General features: G+C 55.1%; 1 long non-coding RNA gene across 1 annotated transcript; it reads left to right on the top strand.

Moving 5' to 3' along the window:
* Positions 1-641: 641 nt before the first annotated feature.
* LOC117999205 lies at positions 642-3,347 on the top strand. The gene is made up of 4 exons (XR_004676233.1): positions 642-736; positions 1,834-2,008; positions 2,615-2,783; positions 2,863-3,347. It is a non-coding gene; the product is annotated as an uncharacterized LOC117999205 (long non-coding RNA).
* Positions 3,348-6,446: the final 3,099 nt, after the last annotated feature.

The following is a 6,446-nucleotide window of genomic DNA, read 5'->3' as shown; positions in this document are numbered from 1 at the left end:
GTTGGCGTTGTCCCCTGGGGAGTCTGGGGGACATGTGGGAGACCCTGACACATCACAGGGATTCCATTTGTCATGGATCAAGGTCACAGTCCCACACGCAGGCCTGTGCAGACCACAGTGTCTGGTGAAGTTCAGGCAGGATCTCCAGGTGCTCTATGGGGGACTGAGGGGTTGGGGACCTCACCCGGACTGAGAGGTGGCCCAGCACCCCTTTATCACCCAGCCCGCATCTGTCTCAATGCTGAGCACTGGTAGCACCCAGACCAGACTCGGAGAGTCCCCAGACTGCTAATTCTCTCCCAGCCCTAGGAGAACACCCGGGGCGCTGACATTCCTCTGGTGGCCAGGAGGGGGCGGCCCTGTGCTGAAACAGCTGGGACCAGCATTTCCAGGACTCCGGTGGTCCCAGCCTGCCTGAAACAGGATGAGGACCCCGGGGGATTTTTCTGGGGTCGGGTAGGGTAAGAGAGGGTCATGCCTCCCCAGCCCCCGAAAGGGGGGGAAGAAATTCGGGAGTCAGAGGATCGGGGAGGGAAATGGATACTTGCCTTCATCAGAGCCTCCGAGGGGGAAAAAGTCGAGGCCACAAGTTCTCTGAGCTTTTCCCTGCCCCCAGATGGAGAATGAGGGGGAGCCACAACCACAGTTCTGAGCAAGGGAGCTAAAGGACCCCTCCTCCAGCCAGGAGCCCCGCGGCCATCTCGAGTTCAACAGCCAGACCATGCATTGGACTCAGGTGAACCTAGCATTAAATTCTAACTCTAGTGCTTTCTACTGGGGTAAGCTGTTTATAGAGCTTCAGTTTCATCTCACGTCAGGTGGTGATAAATATCCCTGCCTAGAAGGGTGATTGCAGAGATAAATAAAATGTGGTCATATATTTCTGTACCGTGCCTGCCAGATCCAAAATGCTCCATTCTCATTTGATGTTAGTACTAGTATTCATGCTACTATTTCTACCACTCATCCTGCAAGGACCACTCCTGTATTTAGTGTAAGTCTAAGTTCGACCCTCTGCCGGGCCACCTTGGGACCCCGGGTCATCCCTGCCTCTCCCTCTGGTCTCGGGCAGTGGCCACTCCAGGAATTTGGAAGAGGGGTGGGCACACGAAGAGAACAGGCTAGAAGCTGGTTGCCCAGTAAATGTAAGCTCTTGCTTCCAGGGTGTGTTATCTGGGGGGACTTTGGGGTAGCTGATAGAGGTTATGCGCCCACACTGGTCTTTGTTGGTGGGGGTGGGGGCTGCTCAGGGTCGGGGTCTGGAGGTCAGTGCCTAGGGTGAGCCTGCCTGTGGGAAGGAGGCCAAGGAGGGGGTGCATCTGTGTGCCTGCCCCTTCCTGGGAAGGGGGAACGGAGGGGGTGCTGGGGAGGAACTGGGCCCCACTCCTCTTGGGGCAGTGACGTGGGCAGGAACCGGCTTTCAGACTTGCAAACCGCAGTCTGCTCAGAGTCTTTATTAATTCCAGGACCGGGAGGGAGGCTAGAGCCAGAAGGAGAGTTCTTGCTGCTCAGGGATCCAGGAGAGGTGCGGAGGGGGGCTTGCAGGGAGAGACTCTGGGCTGCTGGGCCAGACCTCTGCCTGCACGGCCAGGGCCCTGTGCCCCACCCCCACCTGGGACCCCCATTCTTCTTAGCACCCTGTGCTTGGTGCAGCAGCTCAAATAACTTGCATCCAAGACTCTGTACACCGCAAAAGGGGCTTCGGTTCTGAACCCACCCATAGCACTGAGTCTTCAGTGCAATTTAGCCCAGGGCATTCAATACGTAATGTTAAGGACCGGGGGTTACAGTTATTAGTCAACATTCGTTCATTCATTCCCTCATACATTCCAGAAACCCAGCAGTCGTCAATGGCTCTATTCCCACCTCCCTGCATAGCTGCGTAGGTTAAAGTCGTGAAGGTAGAACCGCCCACGGAGGGCTGCGGGATGCATCTCGGGCTAGGTGAGCCTGGCTTCCCAATTATCACCGATAAGCCTCCCCCGCCCACTCACTGCCGAGCATCCAGGTGAGTCACTGACAGGCCATCTCCGTCTTCCAAGTCCTCTAGGTGCACCTGTTTAGAAAGGACAGAGCCGTCAGCCCCGCAGGACTCTGAGCATCTTACTGCTGTGCCTGGAAACCCTCAATTGTCTCCCAGATAAAGTCCAGACTTCTGAGTATGGCCTTCAAGGCCCTCTATGACCCAGTTCAACGGCTCTGACACTCTCCTTCCTTTTGGCTGGCCTCCCTTCTGGCCGGTGGAGCTGTTCCCTAGCTCTCAGACTTGTCCTGGAGGGCTGGACGTTGGCAAGGCTCCCTAGTCTCAGCTTCTGTCCCTGCAGATCTGTGCCCTCGGCATCCCTGTCCCCAGCCCCTCTGAGGGGCGTTGGTGGGAGTCTTTGTGTTTGGGCTTGGCGCTTCATCTTAGGCCCCTCTGGCCTGGCCATCACTGAGGGTATTTTGAAGATGGACCCATTTCTGTCTCCCGTGTCATCCAAGAGTGTTGGATAATAGCACAGTTGTGCCCTCCGGGAGCTGGGGGGCAGAAGTTGCTGATGTGAACCGACCCCTGGAAGTCTGGGTGTAGTTTCTGTTTCCCCCCTGTCTACACATGGTCCTTTTGTCTGTCCAGTACTGGATGCGGCTGTCTGCGTGGGACCTGGAACCAGAGAGAGAGAAAGAGACAAGCATTTGCTTTAGGGCTAGCCTGGGAAAAGCTTGGTGTGCATCGGACCTGGGACCCATGCTGTTTTCCCTCCCAGCGCCTGGGGCCCTCTGCTTTCAGTCATCTCCACCTCCATGTGAGTAAGCGTCCTTTCAGCCAGTCCCGTAGGAAATAAAGTCAAGGTTACACTGGTAAGGAGAGCATGAATTTTTCAGATGGACCCAACTGAGGTTTGAGAAGGAACGGAATGCTGGTCGGGAGCGTGGGTCCGAGTGTAGACACTTTTGGAGAGAATCAGCAGCAGGGCCAAGTGAAGGACCCCTTCCCCCGACCCGACCCACCCTCGCTCATCGGAGAGACCCAGCTGCAGACATGAAGGCCAGAACCTGCCCCTCTTCTGATTTCAAATTTTCCAGTAGCCTCACAAAATAAAGAAAATGTAAGTAAAATTCATTCTGATCATATGCTATATTTAACGGACTATATCTAAAATATTATCATCTGAACCTGTAATTGATATAAAAGTTATGGAGATGTTCTACATTCCTTTTATTGTACCGAGTCTTAAAACTGGATGACCCAGCAATGCCACCTCTGAATATTGATCTGAAGGAAACAAGAATGCTACTTTGAAAAGACATCTGGGGGCTCCTGGGTGGCTCAGTCGTTGAGCGTCTGCCTTCGGCTCAGGTCATGAGCCCAGGGTCCTAGGATGGAGCCCCGCGTCGGGCTCCCTGCTTGGCAGGGAGTCTGCTTCTCCCTCTCCCACTCCCCCTGCTTGTGTTCCCTCTCTCGCTGTGTCTCTGTCAAATAAATAAATAAAATCTTTTAAAAAAAGAAAAGACAAGACATTGCACCCCATGTTCTTTGCAGCATTATTTACAATCTCTATGACAGAGAAGCAACCTACCATAGCCATCAATGAGGAAGAGACAAAGAAAATGTTATACACACACACACACACAATGGAATGTTATTCAGTCATAAAAAAGAAAGGAATTCCTGCTATTTGCAATGACATGGATGGACCTTGAGGCCGTTATGCTTAGTGAGATAAGTCAGAGAAAGACAAATACTGTATGACCTCACTTACATGTGAAATCGAAATAAATAAATAAACCCAAGCTCACAGATACAGGGGACAGAGGTGGGATGAAATGGGGGAAGGGGGTCAAACGGTACAAACTTCCAGTTCTAAGATAAATGAGCCCCGGTGACATCACGTATGGCTCGGTCACCCCAGTTAACAATACCGTATGGTATATTTAGAAGTTGCTAAGAGAGCAGATCTTAAAAGTTCTCATCACGACAGAAAAGGTCATCACTATAGCCGGTGATGGATTGTTAATCCGACTTACTGTGGTGACGGCAATTTGTACGAATATCAAGTCACCATCTTGTGCCCCTGAAACTAAACAATGTTATATGTCAATTACACTAAAACAAACAAACAAACAACAAAACTGGCGTGGAAGTTACATTTAAAGCCCATCTCAGTTTAGACTGGTTGCATTTCGAGAGCTCAGTAGCCACGTGTGGCCAATGGCCACGTGGGGTGGACAGCGCAGGTGAAGATCATGAGGGGACTGGTGAGGATGAGCCCGAGGGTGGCTCCCACTATTCAGATTATAGGAAGGACAGGGCATGAGGGGGAAGGAGAGGGGCAGGGAAGAAGGGACGTCCTTGAGGGCCGGCGGGGGGAGGGAGGCCTGGGGCACAACCAGGACAGGCAGCCCCAGGGGAGAGGCCCTGCCTCATGCTGGTGACCCAACCAGAGCAGGTGGAGGTTGGGGGGGGCAGGGTGGGGGCTTACTGGGCAGCACCCGGAGCCAACACTTTGGCCGGAAAATGAGAAAGGCCTTCTGTGGCTCGTCCCTGCCCCGAGGCAGCTGGGGACCTCTCTGAGCACGGGCCAGGAGAGGAAAGGAGCCTGCCAAGGGGACATATGTCAGACTTCGCTGGAGGTAAAGGGTCTGTAGTTAAAAGTCGATTGATGGGAAGCTGCGGGTCTGGGCCTGAGGGAGGAACAGGTGGTACTCAGGGGCGGTTTTGGGGAGCTGGGAAGGTGGCTGGATTCCAGTGCAGGGTGTTTCTGCATCTCCCAGGCTGGGGTGCTAGGAGGAGGCTGGGGGTGCAGAGGGGGAAGCTGTCATCATGAGCTTGGGCGGATCACCTAGTAATACCCAATAATGGTGACATCAACGGTAATTAACCCCAGAAAAATGGAGACGGGGTCTCCATGGGCCTTTAAGATTGAAAACCCATGTCTGTAAGCATCAGGTAGACCAGCCCATTCTCCAATGCAGGATGGGGTCTGTGACACCGTTTAGGCGACCAAAGCAGATGAGTGAGGCTGGAGGGAGAGAGGGGGGAGGCCCAGGGGAAGCCCCGTTCTCACAAGCACCACCCCCTCCTCCATGCCGCAGTTCCCAAGCTCCTCATCTCTGATCCAGCAACCTCTGTGCAACGCCTCGCCTCTGCCCAGGCCTGGGTGTTTGTGTGTCTGAGTCATTTGTCAGTCTGGGTCCTTGGCCGGTGCGAGCCAGGGGGTGGGTGTCCCGGACAGGCCGTGCTGTTCTGCCCCGTGCTGTTCCCACATCGCCTCCTGAGCTGTCTGCTGCTGTCTGGGGGAGAACATTGCTAGCCGGGCAGACTCTGCACGCCCCCCCTCTCCCCAGGGACCCAGGATGGATGAATCCAGAACACGCCTTTGATTTGTTTGACACTTGACAGTTTACAAAGCACATCTCCATTTGCGATTGGGGATATTATTATCCCAAGTATAAACACAGGGGTCAGGAGCCCTGTCTACAAACTCGGACTGCCAGAAAGAGCACTCTGGATCTCCTGTGGATCTATGTACTTGTAACTCGGAGCCCCGTCATGTGGGCGGGCGGCAGTAAATTCCATCCTAGTCACTGGCTCTCTCTGTCCCCACCCTCCGTCCCTAACCAAAACCCAGGTGGCCCCTGGCCTCGCTGGCCTTATTGGAGCCTCTGTGCCTTTGTGTACCCGGGGACTGTGATGAGGCTGGGGAGCCCGGGGCCATCTCTGGGGGTGCTTGCCCAGCGGTAATCTGCTCCTGGACCCACGGGGAACTCTCCCAACCCCGGGGCAGGGAAATCTTCCCTCCAGACCTCCTGCCCCTCTAGTATATTCACTTGAAGAGAAGGCAGCTCTCTGCCTACTTTGGCTTGCAGCCTGGTGAGCTGTGAGGGGCAGGATACGGGATGGACTCGCATAGGTATTCATGGCTCCCTAAACGATCCGGCTACCCAGGTGAGCAAACTGAGTCTTTTGGGGGTGCGCAAGCTCACCCACCAGCATTACGGCCTGGAGCGGAGGCCTCTAGGGCATTTCACCCTACCAGCCACCCCACTCTCTGATAGGGTGATGGCCCTAGCTGTGGGGTACACTCCTCAAAGCAAGGCCCTCTCTTCCCAGGGCTGGGCACCCCAGTTGTTCGCCATGCTGGCTCCAGGAGCTGGTGGGCAGAGCTATCCACACTCCTCTTGCCCAGTCCGTACTCCCTCTGCCTGGCTCTCGGCAGTGCTCCCTCCTGCACACCCTTATCGGCTCACCTCCTCCAGCCCATCGTGCCCAGGAGCCCTTCCAAGAGCCTGAGTTGGGAACACTGCTGGGCGGGGAGCTCTCTTCCTCCTGGGTTTTGCCAGTCTCCATTCCTACACCACGTTTGGCCACTCCCTGCCTTGGGCAGACCTCCTCCACCCATGCCTGGAACCCTCAGCGGGCCTGATCCCTGTGGCGCCAGGCAGGTCCCACTGGGCGGGCAGGGCAG

Source organism: Mirounga leonina, unplaced genomic scaffold (genome assembly GCF_011800145.1).
Source record: "Mirounga leonina isolate KUSES-001 unplaced genomic scaffold, KU_Mleo_1.0 Mir_454, whole genome shotgun sequence".
Taxonomy (NCBI): Eukaryota; Metazoa; Chordata; class Mammalia; order Carnivora; family Phocidae; genus Mirounga; species Mirounga leonina.
The sequence above is the reverse complement of the archived record's forward strand: the minus strand, read 5'-3'. Positions and strand labels throughout refer to the sequence as shown.